Below are 22,777 nucleotides of genomic sequence, written 5' to 3'. Positions count from 1 at the left end.
GTAATTTTTCCTAATATCCGATCTAGTCCTCTCCTTCTGTAACTTCAGACCATTGCTCCTTGTTCTGCCATCTGTCACCACAGAACAGCCTCTCTCCATCCTCTTTAGAGCCCCTTTCAGGAAGTTGAAGGCTGCTATTAAATCACTCCTCAGTCTTCTCTTCTGTAAACTAAATAAGCCCAAATCCCTCAGCCTCTCCCCATAGGTCATGTGCTCCCGCTTCTTAATCATTGTTTTTGCCCTCTGCTGGACCTGCTCCAGCACATCCACATCCCTTTATACTCCTCCTCCTTTTCTCTCCTGCCTGTCCTTCCTGAACAGTGTATACTCTTCCATGGCAGCGCTCCAATCATCTGAGTTGTCCCACAAAGTCTCCATTGTTCCAATTACATCATATTCCTTGACCGCTCCAGGATTCTCTTCTCTTCCTGCTAGTTTCCCAGACTTCAGGGGTGCCCCTCTGTCATGATCATGAGGGTTAGCCAGCAGCCTGGGAGTAAAAGGGTTAACCTCCTTAGCCAGGTGGGGTTGGCCTATAGGAATGTAGGTAAGAATTCAATTTTTTGGCTCCTCCCTTTTTCTGTCTTCTGGTCTTTCTTTTTCTTTCCACCCATGAGGGAGAAAGACACAAAATAACAGGCCCTCCAATCTTCTGTAAGTCGGGTAAAGTTTAGATAAGTCCGTTCGGCTTTATTGTTTTATGGGTTGGGAAGTGGGATCTGATGTCTGGGCACTTTTTAGGAATGTTCTTTTACTCTTCTGGTAACTAAGTTCTAGGCCCAGGGTGGAGACTCCCCATGTGTTTTACTTTGTGACTCTTCCATCTCGTCGTGAGGTTTGCGACACGAATATCGTTGCAATAATAAAAGTTCTCTCTCTTTCTTTTCATGAACCTGGCATTGGTTAATGTTTGTGGCCTGGTTTTTACTTTTGGGGCTGAGATTTCCCAAGTCGACTCTCCCTGGTTTCCTTATTATTACTTGGGTGGTGGCAGAAGATTTTTACCCCAAAATCTAAGGGTTTTTTAGGATTTTGGGAGGGGAGTTTATACCAAATCCTGGCAGATAAGGTTTTGGAGGTACTTTTGCTGGCCCCCACGTCTGCATTTATCTTGCTAGCGTGGGGAAGGAGCCATGACACCTTCTGTTGCACCGTACTCCTCGTGTTTCTTCCCGGTAGCCCACTTCTCCTCGTACCCCAGGGATTAGGTCACCATCCCCCAATGAACCTCATTGAAAGCCCTTCACGCTAGGTTTGCAAGCCTGCCCACGAAGACTGCCCGGTTAAGTGGATCCCAGTTCTTCCTATCAATCCTTCTGCCCTGATCAGCATCCCATGGTCAAAGAACCCAAAGCCTTCGCTCCGACATCATCTGCACAACTCCACTTCCTTCCACAATTCTACCTGGGCCTTTTCCTGCAAGAGAGAGGATGGAAGAGACGATAACTTGCACCCAAACTCCTTGATCTTTCTTCCCAGTGCCATGTGATCTGCAGTGACCTGCTCAAGGTCACTCTTGTCCAGGTCAGGCTCGATCATCAGCCTCACAGTACGTTGGGCTTTTCTTAGCGTCCCAGCTGCTAATATTATGGAACACAAGAACTGGGAAGGACCTGGCCCTCACCCCAGGACCAAGCACCATGTAGGCCAGCGTTTATCAACCTTTTCCAGACAGGGACCCATTTTGACAATTCAGGAAGACTTGGTTATGGTGCTGTAAGGAGCTAATTTTGCGCCTGAGGCAAGAATATAAAATTGTGCCCTCTCAAGTTTATATATTCATAATAACAACAAGAAGTCCTATGGCACCTTAGAGACTAACATATTTTGGAGTATCAGCTTTTGTGGGCAAAGCTTCGTTGGATGCATGGGGGCAGGGTTTCAGGGGAGGATTACGTGGGTCTTTGCCCATGAAAGTTTATGCTCCAAAATATCTGTTAGTCTATAAGGTGCCACAGGACTTTTCTTGTTGTTTTGGAAGATACAGGTTAACACGGCTTCCTCTCTGGTACTGATCTTCGTAATAGTTATTTCATAGAAAAGGGGAAATATATTCATAAAATGGTAACACTACACTACTACAGTAACAGAGAGAAAGCCGTGCTAGTCTATATACTATCAAAACAAAAAAGCAGCCCAGTAGCACTTTAAAGACTAACAGAATAATTTATTAGGTGATGAGCTTTCGTGGGACAGACCCACTTCTTCAGATCATAGCCACACGAGCTGGTATGACTATGACCTGAAGAAGTGGGTCTGTCACATGAAAGCTCATCACCTAATAAATTATTCTGTTAGTTTTTAAAGTGCTACTGGACTGCTTATACATTTACTATAGTTAGTCAGAGCTGTGGTGGTGGAAAGACACTCATCCCCAAACTGCTCCCCTCCAGCTTAAACCCCACAATCAGGGGCTTGAGGAGTCACACTAAGAGGCTAGAGGGGACTAGAGGAGGCACACTGAGGGGCTAGGAGTCACTCAGAGGCTGGAGGGATCTGGGGGGGCACAGGGACCCCCACAGCTGGAAGCCAGGTGGGGCAGAGCCCAGGCTTGTAGCACCAGCTGCGGGACCCTGCTGAGGTCTGTGGTGCCTCCACCTCCTGCAGAGGCTGGAAGCCAGGCTGCTGATCAGCTCTGCCCTCCCTCCCAACCTCGGACTCGGGCCACCACCTTACCTGAGCTGGACACTGCTCCTCAGGTATGCAGTTGTCTGGCCTGCAGGTGAAATGATTCTCAATGTAATTGATTGGCTTAACAGTCTGACAGCTGTTCATCCAATTAAGAAGTTGCGAACCACTTCAGGAGCGTGAATGGTTTCTTAATAGTCACTTGTGGACCTGCCCAGCTCGCCACCCTTTTGAAATGTAATTGTGACCCATGTTTGGGTCCCGACCCACAGGTTGGGAAGCCTTGAAAGACCATCACTGGTAGATGTCTATCTAAACTGTTCTTAAATATCTCTGGTGATGGAGATTCCACAACTTCCCCTGGCAATTTATTCCAGTATTTAACACTGTGGAATTATAGAAGAGTTTTAGGGGATGTCAACACTTACTGGAAGATCAACTTCTTCAGCATTGATCTTTCAGGGTTCGCTTTAGCTCACTTAGTGGGGAGGTGCTAAATCGAACCATCTGGGCTCAACAGTCAGCCCTGGTAATCCTCATTCTCGTGAGGAGTAAGGGAGGTCGATGGGAGAGTTGCTCTGGTCGACCTCCCTCTGTGTGGACGTCCAGAAAAATCGATCTTTGATCTGTCGATTCCAGCTCTGCAATTGTCATAGCTGGAATTGCGTCTCTGAGATCAAATTTAGGTGCAGTGTAGACCTGGCCTTGGCGAGTACAGATGGTCCAGTAGCATGAGCATTAGCTTTAGAGTTCGGAGACCCAGCTTCACTCCTCTGCTCTGCCAGAGACCGCCTCTCCATGCCTCAGTGTCCCATCTGGCCGATGGGAATAATAGCTTTGTGCCACCTCTCAGCACTGTTATTCGGTTAAATGCTTTAAAGGTTGTGAACCTGCTGAGCCCTAGACAGAGCTCTCCTCTGAGGCTTGTGACTCCAAGGCAGCAGTGGGGATGTTTGCAGGGTGATAACTCATGAACTTTTAAGTCCAGAAAGGACCATCGTGATTGTCCAGTCTGAGCTCCTGCACATTGCAGGTAGGGTGACCAGATATTAAGTGTGAAAAATCAGGGTGGGGGAGGGAGTATGAGATGACTATGTAAGAAAAAGCCCTGAATATTGGGGCTGTTCCTGTAAAATCTGGTCATCCTGGTCGCAGGCCACAAACCTCACCCCAGCTCCTGCGATAGGCCCAGAAGCCACGGCTGAGCGCTCGCCTGATGTCTTCAGACCATAATTTCAAGACTTCCACTTGCACAGAAGCTCTACCATTTACTCCAGTTTATACTAGCAAGCAACCCATCCCCACTGCTGCAGAGGAAGGTGAAACCTCCCAAGGTCTCCTCCAATCAGACCTGGGGGAAAATTCCCTCCTGACCCCCCCCCCAGATCTGGTGACCAGTGAGCTCCTGACATCTGGGACAGAATTCTCTGGAGTAACCCAGAGCCCACCCCACCCAGTGTCCCATCTCTGGGCATTGGTGGCACTTGTTCAGACCAGCTGCAGAAGGGCCATATGCCATTGTAGGCATCTTCATCCTCCCATCCCCTCCTGAAACTTACCAAGCTTAATCTTGAAGCCAGTTAGTGTTTCACAGAACCATAGGATCACAGAACTTTAGAACAGGAAGGGACCTCGAGAGGTCATTGAGTCAAGTCCCCTGCGCTCCTGGCAGAACCAAGCAACATCTAGACCACGCCTGGTACGTGTCTATCTAACCTGCTCTTTAATATCTCCAGTGATGGAGATTCCACAACCTCCAGAGGCAATTTATTCCAGTGTTTAACCACCCTGACAGGTAGGAAGTTTTTTCCTAACGTCCAACCTCCCTTGCTGCAGCTTAATCCCATTGCTCCTTGTCCTATCCTCAGAGGCCAAGGAGAACAATTTTTCTCCCTCCTCCTTGGTACTTGAAAACACTCCACCATGTCCCCTCTCATGTTTGCTTGTTTGTCTGTGGTCCCCATGGCTCCCCTTGGGGGGCCGGTCCAGAACTTCCTGCCTCTGTTGGTCACAATTGTACATCTCATTTCAAGCCTCAACTTGCTGCTGGCCAGTTTAGAGCCATTTGTTCTTGTGCCAACATTGGTCCTTAACGGAAATAACTCCTCCCCCTCCCCCTCCCCGGTGTTTGTCCCTCTGATGTATTTATAGACTGTAATCATATTGCCTCAGCCTTTGCCGGGGGGGGGGACGACTTTGTGACTCAGCTCTGTGCAGGGGGAGATTGCTGGCTGTAAACCCCACAGAGCTGGAAATGAGTGCAGAGCTCGACACAGCCCTAGAGCCCCAGGTCTGGGCACCCTAGAGCTTGTGAGTGGTGGTGTAAGGCTGGGGGATGGGATCTGGGCTGGGACTTTGTGAGTTGGTCTGTCCGGATGCACATCCAGACTGCAAAGCACCCTGGGGTTTGGAAGCTAATTCAGATCCGGAGCCGAGACTCCAAACAGAACGTACCAGAAATCTGGGAGTGTGGGGGAGGGGAATAAGGGGGGGAATTCGCAGGTTTTCACCCCAGACCTAACTGGAGCTCCAGGATTTCACCAGCCATCAGACGGCCCTGAGCTGCCTCCTGTTTGAAGTCGGAGTGACGGTGGAAGAAAACAGCCCATCTGCATTTAGCAGTTGTCCGTGCCGAGGAACGCATGGGGGCCCGGAGAAAATTGTTCCAATGTGGGGCTGGGGAGCTGGACTCCACAGCCTGGTTCTGCCTGGGCTCAACCTTTGAATCTCAGAGCCCAGCGCGGGTAGGGCCTGGGAGATGCTCTTACCTCAGCAGCTCAAGTCGTGTGAAAGGGATGGCTGCCCTCGACCCCAGCGACATGAAATGAATGTAGCCCCATCCCAATGCTCCAGCTGCGTGGGGAGGGGCTTCCTGCCCTAGGCCCCGCCCCTTCTGGGGCACAGAGCCAGGCCTCCTCCCACCTTGCCCTGGGGTCCTGGCACAACATCCCCAAAGCCTGCCCCCTGGTGGCGGAGCTAGAACTTTAACTGCAACCTCCTGGGTCCTAAGCCATTGCCTTAACCTCACCGCCATCCAGCCCTGCTGGCAGCTGGCCTGAGAACTGACCAGCTCATTAGCCACTGAACAGCCCAATCCAGAGAGACAGACACATCCCGCCCCTGGAGAAACTCCATCACGCAGGGGGTTTGGCCTCAGTGCTCCTGGGTTCGGCCCCCCCGCTCCAGGACGGTAACGGGGTACAGGGCATAGGCCAGGGGATGCTCCGCCCCTCTGCTCTTCCCCAGGCCATGCCCCTGCATCATTCGCCCCGCCCCTTTACCCAAGCCCCTCCCTGCGCACACCCAAACCAGCTTTCCCCCCTCCGTCCACAGCTCCCTAATGCTGCCAGTCAGCTGTCTGCAGTGCTCCAGAAGTGCTGAAAGGGGGGGGAGCAGCAAGCGAGAGCCGTGCGGGGTGGGGAGCAGAGCAGGGGAGTTTGGTTGTGGCTGGGTGGTGAGCACCTGCTCATGGTTCCCTCTGGGCACCACAGCCCCAGAGCACCCACGAAGTCAGCACCTACGGACTAGCGGTTCGAGACGTGAGGATGGGGGTCAGAGCCTGCCTGGAGCAAGTCCCTCCCGTGAACCTCAGTTTGCCCACACGGAGCTCCTCCTGGCACGTTATCGTTTGTCAAGTGCTTTGGGGCTCAGCTGGAGCCCCAGCACTGTGAGCAGAAGGAGACACTGCCGGAGCACTTCACACATCTGACTCCCTCCTGCAGGGGATGGGTACACACACACACACACACACACAGAGCAGGGCTCATCTCCTCCAGCAGGGGGCAGTAGACTGACAGACACACACACACACACACACACACACACACACAGAGCAGGGCTCATCTCCTCCAGCAGGGGGCAGTAGACTGACAGACACACACACACACACACACACAGGGCTACACACATGCACACAGAGCTTTTTCTTGCCTGTCTCTTTTGACAGCTGACAAACGGGAGCCTCACTGAGACTTACTGCAGAGTGGACCAGGCTTAGGCTGGGGGGGCCTGGCCTCTTGGGGCTGGGGACACACCCCCAGGCACTGGGGGCCCTGAATTCCCAGCGGCAAAGGATAACAAGGGATGGGCTGAGACCGGACCTGTCGCTTCAGGGCCCCAACCGACCTGTCCCTGCGTTTGATGACTCCCTTCCCCAGCCCTGTCCTGGCTGCTCAGTCCAGTGGGCCCAGCTTGTCCAGTTCGCTATCCCAACAGTGGCAGATGCCAGCTGCTCGGCAGGCCGGAACTCTGCAGGGATCAGCCCAGCCTGCCCAAAGGGGGCCTTCCCAGCCGTGCTCCAGGCGTTCGAGGAAGTCTCGGTTTCCTCCTTTCAGGCTGTTCTAAGCCCAGAGAGCAAGTTGCTCAGAGGTCGTCTCAGCTTTGTGCGCCAGAGAGAGAACAGCATCGCCGTGGCTTAGGGCAGTGACTTGCTGTGTGGGGGACATGAACCTAGTCCTCGCTTTGCTGCAGCTCGCTAGGGCAAGTCAACAAATCGCTCTCTGCCTCAGTTTCCCCCGCTGCAGAGCTGGTCTCCCTTCTGCGGACGGCAGAGCAAGACTGGAGCTCTGTGGGCAGGTCTGGGGCCTGCATTTTTAAAAGGCTGTTGCAAAACAGGGGAGGGAACAGAAAAGAGGCATTAACTAGGCCCCCGGGCTGGCAAACAGGCCTGCGGGTGAGAAACCGTTTAGCTGAGCAGAAGGAAGCTGGAGCAGTGACTTGATTACAGCCACTAAGTACCTGCAGGGGCCAGAATACCTGGCGCTAAAGGGCTCTTGAGTCTAGCAGAGAGCGGCAGAATGAGAACTGAGGGCGGGAAGCTTAAGACAGGCTCTTTGGCACTGGGAATAAAGGGTCGGATTTTCACAGGGAGGGCGATTAACCCTTGGTATGACCACCAGGGAGGCGGCGGCTTCTCTGTCCCATCAGGCCTCCAGACCCAGAGGGACTGCCCTGCTGAGAGGTGGGGTAGCCACACACAAGCCCCTGGGCTCCCCTCTGAGGACCAGGGTCTGTCTCTGGCCTGTGCTAGACACACATGTGTGTACGTGAAAATAGAATCATAGAATACTAGGACTGGAAGGGACTGCGAGAGGTTACCTGTGTGTGTGTGTGTGTGTGTGTGAGATTAGAGTAGGGGTCACAGACTCAGTTTACCTTAGGATCAGGGCCAGTCCTCAAACCCACTCAGCAGCTCCAGGGCTGCCCTTCTCTGGCAGGGGTCTGCAGGGGTATCTCCATACTTCCCTCCCATGTCTATGCTGTGCAACCCCCAGCCTCCCCTGCCACCCAGGAGCAATTTAACACCTCCCCCGGCTCTCACAAGGCCACCACTGGCAGCAGTTTCTGCTGCTCGCTGTGTGCCACGGCCAGCACCCCCCCGGGCCCGGGCAGGTGGGTGCAGAGGGTCTTATGGCCGGGATGGTCCCCCACACTCAGTCAGCCTGCGGGGCCTGGGGCGGGCTGGGGCCAGCAGCAGAGGTCGGCCCCACGGCACTCACCACAGCAGCTGGAACTCGAGCTACCCAGCAACCAGCTCCGCTTCCCCCCCAGCTCCCAAGCGAGCCAGCGCTGGGGCTTGGGCGCGCTTCGTTCTGCCGCTGCCGTGAGCGGCCTGGGAGAGGGCGACGGAGCAGAGGCTGCTGTATTGCTCTGCTTCCTCACAGCCCCCGGGGCCTGCTGCCTGGTGCCGGACCCCCAGCAATCCCTTAGGCCGTGTCCCTCGGGGGAGGGGGGGCTGAAAGAAGGGGTGCAATGGGGGGAGGGCAGACCAGGGGCGGGAAGGGGCTGGACCTGGGGGAAGGGGATGTACACCCCCGCCCAGGCCGGCTGGGATCTGTGCCGGCAGCAGCATGCGGGCCAGATCGTGCAGCTGCTTGGGCCAGAGCTGGTCTCAGGCTGTGAGTTTGAAGGCCCCTGGATTAGATGAGCTAGCAGCCCCTCCAGCCGGGAAACCTACAACCCGCCGAATCTGCCCGCTGGGGTGAGAACAGGGGCCGCCGGTGCTGCGGTGAGGGCAAATGCACTAGGAGTTTCCTGCTTCTCTGGTGTGAGGGAGGCGTCCCCAGTGGCAAGAGCACCAGCTAGTTCTCCATTTCTTCCTGCACGATCTTGAAGCAGTCATTTAGCCACTCTGTGCCTCAGTTTCCCCCAGCTGTGCTGGGCTGGGGAGGATGGCTGCCCTGCCCTGGCCTGGCCATGGGGGAAGGGAACTGCAGTGAAAGTTCCATCAAGTGTTTAAAATCAGTCTTAGAGCCCAAGGCCAGACGCGATCCTGGGAGCATCCAAGCCAGGCCTGGAGCAGTCAACAGCCCTTACGGAACCCACAGACCTGGGGTGGCTACCGGGTCCATGCAGTAGCATTTAGATCACTTATAGGCTATGTCTACACGTGAAGCCTACATCGAAATAGGCTATTTCGATGAGTAACGTCTACACGTCCTCCAGGGCTGGCAACGTCGATGTTCAACTTCGACGTTGCGCGGCACCACATTGAAATAGGCGCTGCGAGGGAACGTCTACACGCCAAAGTAGCACACATCGAAATAAGGGTGCCAGGCACAGCTGCAGACAGGGTCACAGGGCGGACTCAACAGCAAGCCGCTCCCTTAAAGGGCCCCTCCCAGACACAGTTGCACTAAACAACACAAGATCCACAGAGCCGACAACTGGTTGCAGACCCTGTGCCTGCAGCATGGATCCCCAGCTGCCGCAGCAGCAGCCAGAAGCCCTGGGCTAAGGGCTGCTGCCCACGGTGACCATAGAGCCCCTCAGGGGCTCAAGAGAGAGCGTCTCTCAACCCCTCAGCTGATGGCCGCCATGGCGGACCCCGCTATTTCGAAGTTGCGGGACGCGCAATGACTACACGGTCCCTACTTCGACGCTGAACGTCGAAGTAGGGCGCTATTCCTATCCCCTCATGGGGTTAGCAACTTCGACGTCTCGCCGCCTAACGTCGAAGTTAACTTCGAAATAGCGCCCGGCGTGTGTAGCCGTGACGGGCGCTATTTCGAAGTTAGTGCCGCTACTTCGAAGTAGCGTGCATGTGTAGACACGGCTGTAGAGAGCCAGATTGAACTGCCTCTATGGCCTTAGCTAAGAGTCTGTTGGCTTTTATCTCACGCTGTAGAAGCGCCTGCCTTAAGCTCTCAAGGTCCCAGGTTCAAGCCTGCCTAGGGGCAGTTACACAGGTGCTGTCAAACACAGCCAGAGCTTTCAAAAAGCCTCCCTGAGGTGGAATATCCACTACCAGCCCTGGGAGGTCATTTTTTGGCTAATCACACATATGGCCGTTGCTGCAATTTCATTCCCATCAGTGGTTTCCCAGGTAGCCACGTTCAGCAAAAAGCACAAGGGGTCTGGTGGCTCCTTATGGGTTAATTGTGGTTTAAGCTTTTGTGAGCTGCAGTCCAGGAACATTTCTGCCATAAGCAAGTTGTTAGTCTTAGTCTTCCCACACCCAGAGAGCTCTGGTGGGACTGTGGGCCCCTAGCCCTGCAAGCCACACCCCTCCTCCTGGCCATCTCGTGGGGGTGAGCCCCAGCTGAGACCAAAAGTATCTCCCCAAACCAGTTCTGAATCTTCAGCCTTTCAAGTTAATTCGCCATTGTTGCATCATTCAGGGCGACCAGAAAACCCCCGACCACATCCTTCTTCTGCAGCTCTGTATCCCTTCCCCTCCTCTTAACAGCCCTGATCACCTTCTTCTCTCATCTGTTCACCACCTCCTTGTTCTGCCACATTGGCTAAGATGTGTGCAGGCAGCTTTGTGGTCGTGTGAACTGCATGTGTCAACGGAGCTGATGCGCTGCCCCTTTAAAAGCACGAGACAGTGAAGAAATAAAATGAATGTCTGCCCTTGGTTTTAGAAGTCCTCTCAGACAGGAAATGTCTCCCCTCGCCCAGCCCAGGTGTTATTAACAGTAGAAAGAGCAGCTGCATCCTGGTTTTGCTGGAGGACTCGGTGTGGGGGGCAGTAGGAGCCTTCGCATGCCTTCCTTACTTCTTTCCATCAGTGGAGCTCAAGGTGCTGGACAGAGGAAGCCAGGATCCTTATCCCCGTTTTACAGATGAGAAAACTGAGGCACAGGGTGGGAAAGAGACAAGCCTCAGGCCACCAAGCAGTGTGGACCCAAGCATAACACCCAGCTTTCCTGCATCCCTTTCCACCAGGCTAGGTGGCCTCGCTGCTTTCTGAACCAAGGGCGGATTTTTCTCCCATATACGTGTTGGGCATTTAAGTGCAACATGCCACAGTGAAAACAACCAGAGGGTTTTGTAGAGTCTGGGAAAATAAATATAAGCAGCATCACTTTGTAATAACCTAACGTTACATCCCAGGGAGGATGGATTTCCAAAGATGCCTCCTCAGACTGGGAGCGCTTGTCTCTATCTGAAGAGCCAGGGCTTGTTTCTCATGACCTCAGCTTCACTCTGCGGGAATCAGCTTCTGGAAGTTCATCCCTGAGTCTTGTCTACAGAATCCAACGTGGGGAGCTGTGCGGCCCAGTCTTAGCTGTGCAGTGCGAAACATTGCAACCTGAGGTCCCACCTCCGTCCCCTGCTCCCCTGCACTGGGGGCTCCAGCTGCCTGAGCTTCCAAATCTTGATTCAACCAGCACCTCATTTTCCAACACCAGCTCAAGAGTTTCTAGTCTGTCTACAGCTCCGGCCTCTCAGCTGCCATCTCTGATCTGAAAACATCTCTTTTTCCCTGTCTCCTCCTGCTCCTGGTTCTCTTGACCTATGTTAGGAGCACATAGAGCTCTGTCCTCAGTGAATATCTGCTGCCTGCAAGAGGATGACTACCTACCACTGCAAGTAAACAGAATTGATCCCTTAGCTGAAGGGATACATGGTCTCATGGTCCGTTCCTGCTGAAAGCCTGTGAATCCGGAGGGTAGAGGTTATAGATTTTTGACTTTTCCACCTTAATATGTTAAAAAAACCCCACCAACAACCCCAAAACACCATGTTAGAAGGATTTTGATGTGGCAAAAATCAAGGGCTCCAACGTTGGGAAATGCCAGTTAAGGCTGCCTGGGTAACCTTAACTCTGCCTCCTGGTGCATGTACATTATGAGACACTTTCACTGGGCCCCTTCTATTTTTCTTCCACGTGATGGGCAGGGCTCACTGGTGATCAGCCATTCCAGATATCTTTTTATCTTCATTCTGTAGGTGGCCTAAGCTCTATTTGCCATCACTGTACAAACCCAGCTCTGATGACAGAGTTATTAATGTCCTCTTGGGCTTTTCTCATCACTGCAAACTGCAAAGACCTGCCACCAGACGGAGCTCAGCCACAGGCTGTGCCAAGGGATTTCACAGCTGTGTGCCAAGCAGCAGTGGGGGAATGCTGAGACTCAGGACTCCTGGGTTCACATCCCAGTTCTTGGGGAAGAGGGTCCTATTGGTTACAGACTCTTGCTTCCCAGCTCCAGCTCCTACTCCATCTCTTCCCCTGGTTCTCTCCACACCAGCAGCAGCTCACCCCCAAATTCCCCATGATACGCCTACCTATTACCACTCTGCCTCTCCTACCTCTATGTCCATGCACGCCCTCTGCTTCTATCCTCCCCCAGCCCTCTGCTCTCTCCCCTCCCCTCCTCTGTCTCTAATCCCTTCTTAAGCCAGATTTCCATCCTCCTTCACCCTCCCTGGGCCCCTTATCTGCCCCGCATCCCTACATCTCAGCCCCCTCCAGGTCAGGCCTAGGAGCTGTGCAGCCATGGAGCATGCTCAGAGCTGACAGATTTAGCAGCCAAACCCTAACATGTTTCTACTGAGCATGTGCAAATGGGGACTTTCAGACACTCCTACCTTGGCCACCTTTGGGCGGATATTCCCAGGGAAGGCAAAAGGCACCTCCCTGGCTATTACAATACAAATCAGGATGATTTCCCTGCCAGTCTTGCAATTCTTGCTCCTAAGCCCGGGAGGCGGGAGACCTTCTCAACGAACCAGTCACAGCATTATCTTAATTAGGGCAAAACAACCTTGTTCTTGGAAATGGGTCAACCAATTTAGCTGAAACTTTTCAGAAAAATCCAGCCATAGGCAGCCCCCTGGCTTGGAAAACTCCAGCCCAGAGGGTTGAAATCTGGCAACGTTAGAAATGTCTGAAACCAGGACTCACACAGGTAAGACTTGGCAGGCGCAGCTCTAGTCACTGCTGGCGTTGTCTACAGCTTTCTGATGCTGTATGAACTCCAGTTCACTCTCCCAAAATCCAGCGCAGGCTTTGTGCCCGTTGTACCTTGGCATCCCATGTCCAGAGGAGTTGTCTGGAGGAGAAGGAGGATTTGTATTGTCTTGGCAGTGACTTGATAAGGAGTAGCACATCTTCCTGTCACCTCCTATTCGTGGGCCTGATTCTGGGGCTGCAGGTCTTCTCACAGAGGGGGCAGGTGGTGGTAGCTGTTGGAGGGCCGCGGGGCAGTTTGTGAGGTGCTTTTCTCCTTCTTTGCCCCTCCCCATCTGCGCTAAGGCGGGACCTCTCCAGCTGTACCGCACCCTCGTGGATTACCGCTCTCCACCTCAGGCACTTTCTACTGAAGTCAGCGGAGGACTGCTGGCAAGTGTGGACCATTTCCCGAACCTTGGAAGTCATCTTTCCCCTAAAGTCGACATTAGTGCAGAAATCCAGCGTCATCTGAACCCTGCAAGCCCTGATTTCACCCGCCTGAGGCAAAGGGTCTTCGGGAACTGGGACAGCTATCCCAAGACAAAGCTGCTTGTGTACTGTGCCGTGGTTGTTCCAATGCTACCGTATGCACGGGAAACCTGGACAGCAGACACGTGGCGTTTGAAGGCACTCGAACAATAACATCGCCGCTGCCTCAGGAGAATCCTAAATTTGTATTGTAATAGCACCTGAAAGTTTCAGTAACAGATGGGGACGCCAGGCTGCTAGGGGCTGATAGTATTTATTAGGTGGATTACAGACCAAGACTTCATGGTGTTAGGCAGGGCACATTTATTAGATGTATAAGGGTAACACCTTGGAGTCCTAGGTCACGCTGTGCTAGGTGCTGCACCAATACAAAACAAAAGATGGTCTAGCTCTAAGAGCACCCATTGAGCTCAGGCACCAAGCACTTTAGTGTAACTCAAAAGACCAGTGTTCTAGTCTCCTCTCTTCCTGGGGCCAATTGTTCTGGCCCTGTGCCTCAGTTTTCCCACCTGTAAAATGGAGATAAGGATACTGACCACCTTTGTAAAGCACTCCCAGCCATACGCTGGGGTGCAAGTAACTTGAATTCTGTAGAGTTACTGTTGTACCACTCCCAGGGGTGGGGCTCAGGGAAGGGGGTTGTGGGGATGTGGTGTGACAGTATCTGGGATAAACGTAAGTGTGGGGTGGAGTGCAGGGAGCTCAGGGCGGGGGGTGGAGAAGTGAGGATGCAGGAGTCAGGGCAGGGGCTATAGGGGGGTTCTGGGTCAGGGTGTGAAGAGGGGCTCAGGACAGGGTTGTGAGTGCATGGGCAGCTTGGCGGGGAAGGGGGCCCTTTAAGGAGGGAGGGGGCAGAAGCCCCCATGATGCCTATGAACGCCAAGTGTCGCTTGTGTAACCCACACACCGGGGGGGGTGTCGCTGTCGCAGGTAGCGGCACCTGCACCACTGGCACAGAGAAAGAACATGTCTCCTCTGCAGCCTTAGCTGGGCGCCAGCCGCCTTCTAGCCCAAGCTGTGGAGGCTCCTGCACGGAGCTCCAGAGGGGCCGGGTTTGAGTCGGCCTGTGGGTCACACCTGCTTTCCCCTTCTGTCAGGGAGCGAGAGGCAAGCGCACAGCCTGGGTCATTCACCCCTCTGCCCCCAGCTGCCAGGAGGAGAAGCAAGTGGGCCTGGGGCTTTCTTCTCACTCCCCGACTCTGACCGAGGGACGAACAAGCAGACTGGAGAATGTTAGCGGCTTCAGCCTCCCTAACAGCGCTGGAGGGGCTCAGACAGTCCTGGACCAGTGGGGGGGGTGCTCCCCAGCCAGCCCCTTTGCCTCTCTGGGAGCCCCCTCTCCTCCTGCAGCTCTGCACAGAGGCGCACTGGCTTCCTTTCACCCAGGACCTACTGACAGCTGGGCCCCAGAAGCGCTGCTGCTTCACCTCCTCTCGGCTAGCAATGCACGGCCGGTGGAGATGAGCGCACATGGGTCCACTCACGCCATTTACCTCTGTTGGGGGCTCTGTCTGCCTTAGCGCGAGAGCTGAGCGGACTCATGGCCACGGCTTTTTTGAGCTTTTCTCGCCCAAGGCGCAGGGGAAGCAGATCAGAAATCGCAGAAGCCACAGGGCGATGCTGAGCTGCCAGGAGTTCACAATATCCAAACTGAGCTCCGCAGTGGAAGCTGCCATTTGTCAAGAGCTAATAACTCAGTTCTGTTTTGTTCAAGGTCTTGGCACCATAACAACGATCCCTGGTTCTAGTTTAGTGTGCCCCCCGTATGAAGCTACAGCTCTTTAAACACAGATCTGGGGGGAATTCACAAGTGTCGGGGCTTTCCAGGGCTGAGTCCCCACATCCCTGGGGTGGGACATTCTCAGCCCTGGCGCCTCTCAGCCTGGCAGGTCAAAGCCTAGCTCCTCTAGGCCGCGCAGTTTGCAGCCCCAGTGCTTCTGGGCCTAGCAGTTCAGATCCCAGCACTTGAGGGCCTGGTCATTCACATCCCTGGCACCTCTCTGGGCCTGGCAGTTCAGAGCCCCAGCACCTCTGGGCTCGGCTCCTCTGGGCTTACTGCATCAGTTCTGAAAATAAAAAAATGGTGCTCGAGCTCCGGCGCCGCCCTCCTTACCAATGAAGCTTTGTGTGAGGTCCCACTCTGCCTCCAGTCAAGCTTTTCTGCTGCTACGCTCCCAGTGCTGCCCAAGTGTAGTCTAACAACTCACCGACCAAGTCAAAAGGAGCGTTTGGAAATTTAGCCACGTTACAAAAGGATTCAAAAAGGTTAGTTCACTTTGGAGTGACCAGCTGACCTTTCGCGCCGAGTTGTGCCATTTAGCTGGGCACACACACACTTTTATTGCGCATTAATCCAAAAAGCTAGGCTGGTAATAGTGCATAAGCAATTCTAATTTTGCTGGAATCTCACCAGCACTTCGTGTTTTTACGCCACTCCAACCAAAATTTCAGGCAGTGCTAAAATCTTTCCTTTACAATTCAATTCCTTTCTACCAAAATCTAAACCTCCAAACCGAGCTCTTAGAAGAACTCCGGGTGTTCTGCAAATAACCTTTGCTGTAGGGAAGCCCAGTTTCCGGTTACAAATAGACTTAGCTCAGGCTGGTACACGTTGCAGGTTCTGGCGTTATAACATGCCATTCAGGGGCCTCTCAGGCTATGGCTACACTGTAGTTTTGCAGAAATAGCTTATTTCAATGGTCTCACTTCAAAGTACAGCAATCCCTCGAGTTACAGGAGGGTTGTGTTCCCGTGCAGCCTCTCGTAACTCGAATTTTGCATAAGTCGGGGCGGCTTTTTCCCCGGTGGAACGCACGTTCTGCAGCTGGGAAAGCAGCAGGAGAACCTGGAGCTCCTTTGGAGAGGTAAGTCCTGGGCTGGGGGTGGGCAGCTGGGGAAGGTTAAGCCCGGTGGCAGGTTGGGGCTGTGGGGAGGGGGAGCAGGGGGGTTAAGCCTGGGGTGGGTTAGGGCTGCAGCCGAGCTGGAGGCGTGCAGGAGGGGTCAGCTGGAGCTGCAGTCACCTGCAGGGATTGAGCAGCAGCCATGCAGGGAGGTGGGGGTGAGCAGGGCTGGGGGAAGTTTGAACCAGGATGGCGGGTTGAGCTGGAGCCGGGGGATCCGGATTTGGAGTTGTGCCGAGTTCAGAGTAACTCAAAATCGTGATCTTTGAGGGTTTACTGTAAGTTATTTCTGAAAGGAGCTTTTGCAGCTGCCCACTGGCAAACTGGAACCAGGGACCTCCGGAGCTTAGGGCAGGCGCCTCTGCAGCGTGAGTGAAAAGCCAGGGCCTGCTCAGCTGATGATGCAGAGGAGACTCCGTCTTTCTCGGCAACGTGGTCTAGGTGCCCCTGCGTGGGCCAGTGAACCACACCGAGGTGTGCAGGTTACCTATTCACCCGGCAAGAGCCGTTCGAAACAGAGTGTTCCCTCTGGCGAGCCCAATTGCGAGCGGTGATGGGATGCCTCCCTGCAGGCCAAATGAGTTGTAATTACCTCTGCTTCGCACACACCGCGTCAATTTCGAAATTGAACGGGCAGGGGGGGTCGGCGAAAGGCGTTCGTTTTGGTGGTGTCACTATGGCGAGTTAAATGCCGCGTTATTCCGGAATAACGAGCTTTGCAGTGTGGACAAACCAGGCTTTTTTTCCAGGACAAAAACCGCAGAGAGAAGCCCTCAGGGCTGCATCCCTGAATTATTTCTATGGTAGACTGGCCACAAGTGTGATGAGTTTCTCCAGCCTCAGAGATCTCTGTTAGTGTAACTTCTCGCCACAGGTGAGTGCCGGACAAGCGCACAGCCTGCAGTCAGACAGCTGTCGCTCAGGTGTGACGCTGCAAGCCTTGAGCTTAACATAACCAAGTCGCTGCTTAAGGGAACAACACATGAATAAGAGTTGTTTCGCTGTGTTTCAGTTGGAGCTGGCAAGATGGGCTGCGCTTCGGCGTCAGCAAAATGTTCCGTGAAGTCGCACCTCCTGCTCCTCCCTGGCTCTAAAGATCTTGGAAGTTCTAAGCAGTTCTCACAATCTGCCCCGACTGCTTGGTGTCAAGGGCTTTCTGTCAGGAGACAGCTGATCCCCCTTCCCCTGCTGCCGGCTGGAGTCAGGAGAGCGTTATGGTTACTAGACCTGGTTCCTCACTGCTTTCCTGAGGCTCTCTGTTAGACCTGCACATTCCCACACTTCCCTTTGAAGGCGCTTAGCTGGCTTGAACTACCCAGATCTTATATCCATATGAGAGAGGCCTCATAGCACAGTTGGGCTGAGCTGAAGCTTGGTTTTTCTCAGGAGCTGTCTGGTGCTCGGATTTCTTCGCAGAAAGAAGTAACGGGTGTTCCTGCTGCTTCAGAGTGGTTTGAACACCCACCCTCCCCCACCAGTGTTTTGTGTCACCATTGTCTCAATGAGTGTTTGTTAACCTGTATGCCATGGCACACTGGTGTTCCATGAACAACTCACAGGTGTGCTGCAGGCATTGGAAAAATGCACTGATGGTGTATATTTGCTGGAGCAGGTTCAGCGGAGGGCAACAAAAATGATTAAGGGGCTGGAGCACATGACCTATGAGGAGAGGCTGACAGATATGAGTTTATTTAGTTTGCAGAACAGAAGTGTGAGGGGGGGATTTGATAGCAGCCTTCAGCTTCCTGAAGGGGGGCTTTAAAGAGGACGGAGAGAGGCTGTTCTCAGTGGTGACAGATGGCAGAACAAGGCACAATAGTCTGAAGTTACAGAGGGAGAGGTGCAGGTTGGATATTAGGAAAAACTACTTTGCCAGGAGGGTGGTGAAGCACTGGAATGCGTTGCCTGGAGAGGTGGTGGAATCTCCATCCCTTGAGGTTTTTAAGTCCTGGCTTGACAAGGTCCTGGTTGGGATGACTTAGTTGGGGTTGATCCTGCCTGAAGCAGGGACCTGGATGAGATGACCTCCTGAGGTCCCTTCCAGGCCTAGGATTCTATGATTCTATGATTTTCTCTTATTAAAACCAGATACAAGGTTACTTCTTAATTGCTATGATACCTGATTAAATTACTTTATTTTCGTTTTGCTCTGTATGTTGCTGCTTTTTTCGGGGGCGGAGGTGGTTCTGAATAATTTTTTGAAGAAAATTTTCATAGGTATGCCACATAAAAATCTTCCTATTCGGTGTTCCGTGGTCGCAAAAAGTTTAAGAAACGCTGGCCTAAAGGATATCTTTCGATTCGGCTCAAAACGACTTTTCTCGACAAAGTTCCCTGGCTGTAATAAAACCAACCCAATCCATTCACAAAAAGTTGGAATGTAAATGAAACGGTCCGGTTTCATCGGAATGAACCATTTCGATTTGCCTGGAAATGAATCATAGACTGAGAGAACTGGAAGGAAGCTCGAGAGGCCACCTGGCCCAGCCCTCCGCACTCATGGCAGGACCGAGCACCGTCTAGACCAGTGGTTTGCAACCAGTGTGCTGGGGCACACTGACGTGTCGTGGGGACCTCCAAGTGTGCCCTAAAAGGCTGTCAACTTCCCCTCGCTGTGGCTCTTTGCAGAGCTAACGTGGGGGGTGGGAATTGATAACCCCATGCTAGCTGGGGCTCAAGCAGCAAACCTCTCTGGTAAGATGCAGCTGACGAAGTGGGTCTTTGCCCATGAAATCTTCTGCTCCAACATATCTGTTAGTCTCTAAGGTGCCCCAGGACTTCTTGTCGTTCTCGAAGACACAGACTAACTCAGCGACGTCTCTGATTCTAGTAAGACCGTAACCATAGTAAAGGTACGTAAATGTGATGGCTGCGAGTGAGCGATTCAGTTGAAAAAAGCAGGCGTGCCGTGGAATTCTTTGTCTCATTGAACAAGTACCAGAGAGGGAGCCATGTTAGTCTGTAGCTTTGAGAACAACAAGAAGTCCTGGGGCACCTTGGAGACTAACAGATAGTTTGGCACAAAAAAGCAGCCAAGTAGTGCTTTAAAGACTAACAAAATAACTTATTAGGTGAGCTTTCGTGGGATGTTTTGGATACTTTGGACTGTCTAGTCAGGACTGTAGCAGGTCACTCAGTGGCAGATTTAAGAGGGGCAGTCCCGAAGCAAAGAATTTTAAAAAATCAGGCGGGGAGAGAAATCTCTGAGCTGCAATTTATTTGCAAATTTGACTCCATTGACCGAGGATTAAACAGAGACCGGGAGTGGCTGGCTCCTTACAAAGGCAGCTTCTCTGCCCTGGGTGTTAATATCTCCCCATTAGACTCTGACAATGGGTCTGATCCCCCTGTTTGATTTGACTTGTTTTTTCCTCTTTTGATACATACTGTTGGTAATGGGCCATTTCCACCTTGCTGAATAGACCTTGTCAGCTCTGGCCCTCCCTTTTACTGGGACACCACTCTTTAAATGCCCCTGTGAACCCACCCCCACTCATGCATTTGATGAAGTGGGTCTTTGCTCATGAAAGCTTGTGCTCCAAAATATCTGTTAGTCTATAAGGTGCCACAGGACTTCTTGTTGTTCTCAAAGACGCAGACTAACTCAGCGACGTCTCTGATTCTAGTAAGACTGCAACCATAGTAAAGGTACGTAAATGTGATGTCTGTGAGCAATCGATTCAGCCGAAAAAAGCAGGCGTGCCGTGGAATTATTTGTCTCATTGAAGTGTGCCAGGTTCCTGAAAAGGTTGGGAGCCACCGGTCAAGCTCAGTCATTCTCAAAGTTTTTGACCTGCGGCCCGCCTTGCTCAACATAAACCTTTCCATGGAGCACCACCCATGGGGGCAAAATGCCTTCACTTATCTCTAAATACCTTAAATACTAAATTATTCATAGTAGGGTACTGGAGCAGCAAAATGAAAATACGCAGCTCTGACATAAGGGGGGGGTGCGTATTTAGACCTTCCTGCACGTATCATATTAATGCAGCATATTAATTTCTGTCCAAAACAAAAGGTTTTGACATTGCCATTATTTATGGCAGGGGTAGGGAAACTTTTGGGTTGGGGGCCACTGATCTGCAAAAGGTTAAAAAATACCAGCCCTCACTGATATGGCCCTTGGGGGAGGGAGGATTGAAGTTCAGGGCCAGATTAACTCTTGGGGTCCCCAAGCTAGTTGATTTGGTGGGTGCACCTAGGCTCTGGGGTGGAGACAAAAATTAAGGGTTCAGTGTGCAGGAGGGGGCTTCTGGAGAGCAGGATGGGGGTCTGGGGGTCTGCGCAAGAGGTGGGGCATAGGGACAGGCTGGTGATGGGGGGTCTGGGTGGGAGGTGGGGTGCAGGGACAGGCTGGGGGTGGGGGATCTGGGTGGGAGGTGGGGTGCAGAAGGGGGTTGGGGTGGGGCATCTGGGTGGGAGGTGGGGTGCAGGAACAGGCTGGGGGTGGGGGATGTGGGTGGAAGGTGGGGTGCAGGGGGGGTTGGGGTGGGGGATGTGGGTGAGAGGTGGGGTGCAGGAGGGGGTTGGGGTGGGGGATCTGGGTGGGGTGCAGGAACAGGCTGGGTGTAGGGGGATCTGGGTGAGAGGTAGGGTACAGGAGGGGGTTGGGGTGGGGGATCTGATATGGCCCCTGCGGGAGGGAGGATTGAAGTTCAGGGCCAGATTAACTCTTGGGGTCCCCAAGCTAGTTGATTTGGTGGGTGCACCTAGGCTCTGGGGTGGAGACAAAAATTAAGGGTTCAGTGTGCAGGAGGGGGCTGGGTGTAGGGGGATCTGGGTGGGAGGTGGGGTGCAGGAACAGGCTGGGTATAGGGGGATCTGGGTGGGAGGTGGGGTACAGGAGGGGGTTGGGGAGGGGGATCTGGGTGGGAGGTGGGGTGCAGGAACAGGCTGGGTGTAGGGGGATCTGGGTGGGAGGTGGGGTGCAGTAACACACTGGGGGTGGGGGATCTGGGTGGGAGGTGGGGTGCAGGAACAGACTGGGGGTGGGGGAATCTGGGTGGGAGGTGGGGTGCAGGAACAGGCTGGGTGTAGGGGGATCTGGGTGGGAGGTGGGGTGCAGGAGGGGGTTGGGGTGGGGAATCTGGGTGGGAGGTAGGGTACAGGAGGGGGTTGGGGTGGGCGATCTGGGTGGGAGGTGGGGTGCAGGAACACACTGGGGGTGGGGGAATCTGGGTGGGAGGTGGGGTGCAGGAACAGGCTGGGTGTAGGGGGATCTGGGTGGGAGGTGGGGTGCAGGAGGGGGTTGGGGTGGGGGATCTGGGTGGGAGGTGGGGGGCGTGACGGTCTGAGCAGGAGGGGGATGGGGGGTGCTTACCTGGTTCCACACTCCCTGTCAGCCCCAGGCACCGCCCTCCCCATGACTCCAGCCAATGGGAGCACTGAGGAAAGCCTCCAGGGCCGCGTCTACACGTGCACACTACTTCGAAGTAGCGGTACCAACTTCGAAATAGCGCCCGTCATGGCTACATGTGTTGGGCGCTATTTCGAAGTTGAAATCGACGTTAGGCGGCGAGACGTCAAAGTCGCTAACCCCATGAGGGGATAGGAATAGCACCCTACTTCGAAGTTGAATGTCGAAGTAGGGCACATGTAGACGATCCGCGTCCCACAACATTGAAATAGCGGGGTCCGCCATGGCGGCCATCAGCTGAGGGGTTGAGAGACGCTCTCTCTCTCTCCAGCCCCTGCGGGGCTCTATGGTCACCGTGTGCAGCAGCCCTTAGCCCAGGGCTTCTGGCTGCTGCTGCGGCAGCTGGAGATCCATGCTGCAGGCACAGGGTCTGCAACCAGTTGTCGGCTCTGTGGATCTTGTGCTGTTTAGTGCAACTGTGTCTGGGAGGGGCCCTTTAAGGGAGCAGCTTGCTGCTGAGTCCACCCTGTGACCTTGTCTGCAGCTGTTCCTGGCACCCTTATTTCGATGTGTGCTACTTTGGCGTGTAGACGTTCCCTCGCAGCGCCTATTTCGATGTGGTGCTGCCCAACGTCGACGTTGCCAGCCCTGGAGGACGTGTAGACGTTATTCATCGAAATAGGCTATTTCGATGTCACGTGCACGTGTAGACGTAGCCCAGGTGAGCAGTTTCCTGCACTGACAGCCCCCCAGCTGGGGTGGGGGCAGGGGCAGCACACGCAGCTGCTTCGCCCGGCTCGAGGTTGACGCAGCCAAGAGCCCCGCCCCTCCCCCGCAGCAGCCGGAAGCTGGCGCTGGCACCCCAGTGGGGAGGGGGCGCAGGGCTGGATGACCACAAGGGCCCCGCTGCAGGGAGGGGGGAGCCCCCAGGCCATGGTGGACCACCCTGTGCAAACCACCGCCGAGCTGGACCGGCCTTCCCTCCAATACCGCCCCCTAAAAATGAGCGGAATGACTCTTGTTACGTGCACCACCCTGGAAGGGCCGTGCCAGGCGTCCCCTTCATGTCGGTGTCTGCAATACAGTCAATGTGGGGGTGGTGGGGCCGTGGGGTTTGAAGCCGGGGAGGAGGCTCTGGCCTGGGGCACAAGGCTGAAGGGCTCTGGCTGAGGGTGCAGGCTCTGGGGCAGGAAGCAGATGAGTATTGGGTTGCAGGGTTGG

General features: G+C 53.9%; 1 long non-coding RNA gene across 1 annotated transcript; it reads right to left on the bottom strand.

Moving 5' to 3' along the window:
- Window positions 1-295: 295 nt before the first annotated feature.
- On the bottom strand, window positions 296-5,438 carry LOC142003396 (uncharacterized). The gene is made up of 3 exons (XR_012642827.1): window positions 5,397-5,438; window positions 2,677-2,716; window positions 296-1,416 (listed from the first exon to the last, which is right to left on the bottom strand). It is a non-coding gene; the product is annotated as an uncharacterized LOC142003396 (long non-coding RNA).
- Window positions 5,439-22,777: the final 17,339 nt, after the last annotated feature.

Source organism: Carettochelys insculpta, chromosome 29 (assembly GCF_033958435.1).
Source record: "Carettochelys insculpta isolate YL-2023 chromosome 29, ASM3395843v1, whole genome shotgun sequence".
Taxonomy (NCBI): Eukaryota; Metazoa; Chordata; order Testudines; family Carettochelyidae; genus Carettochelys; species Carettochelys insculpta.
Note: the sequence above shows the minus strand (reverse complement) of the source record. Positions and strands in the feature narration are given on the sequence as shown.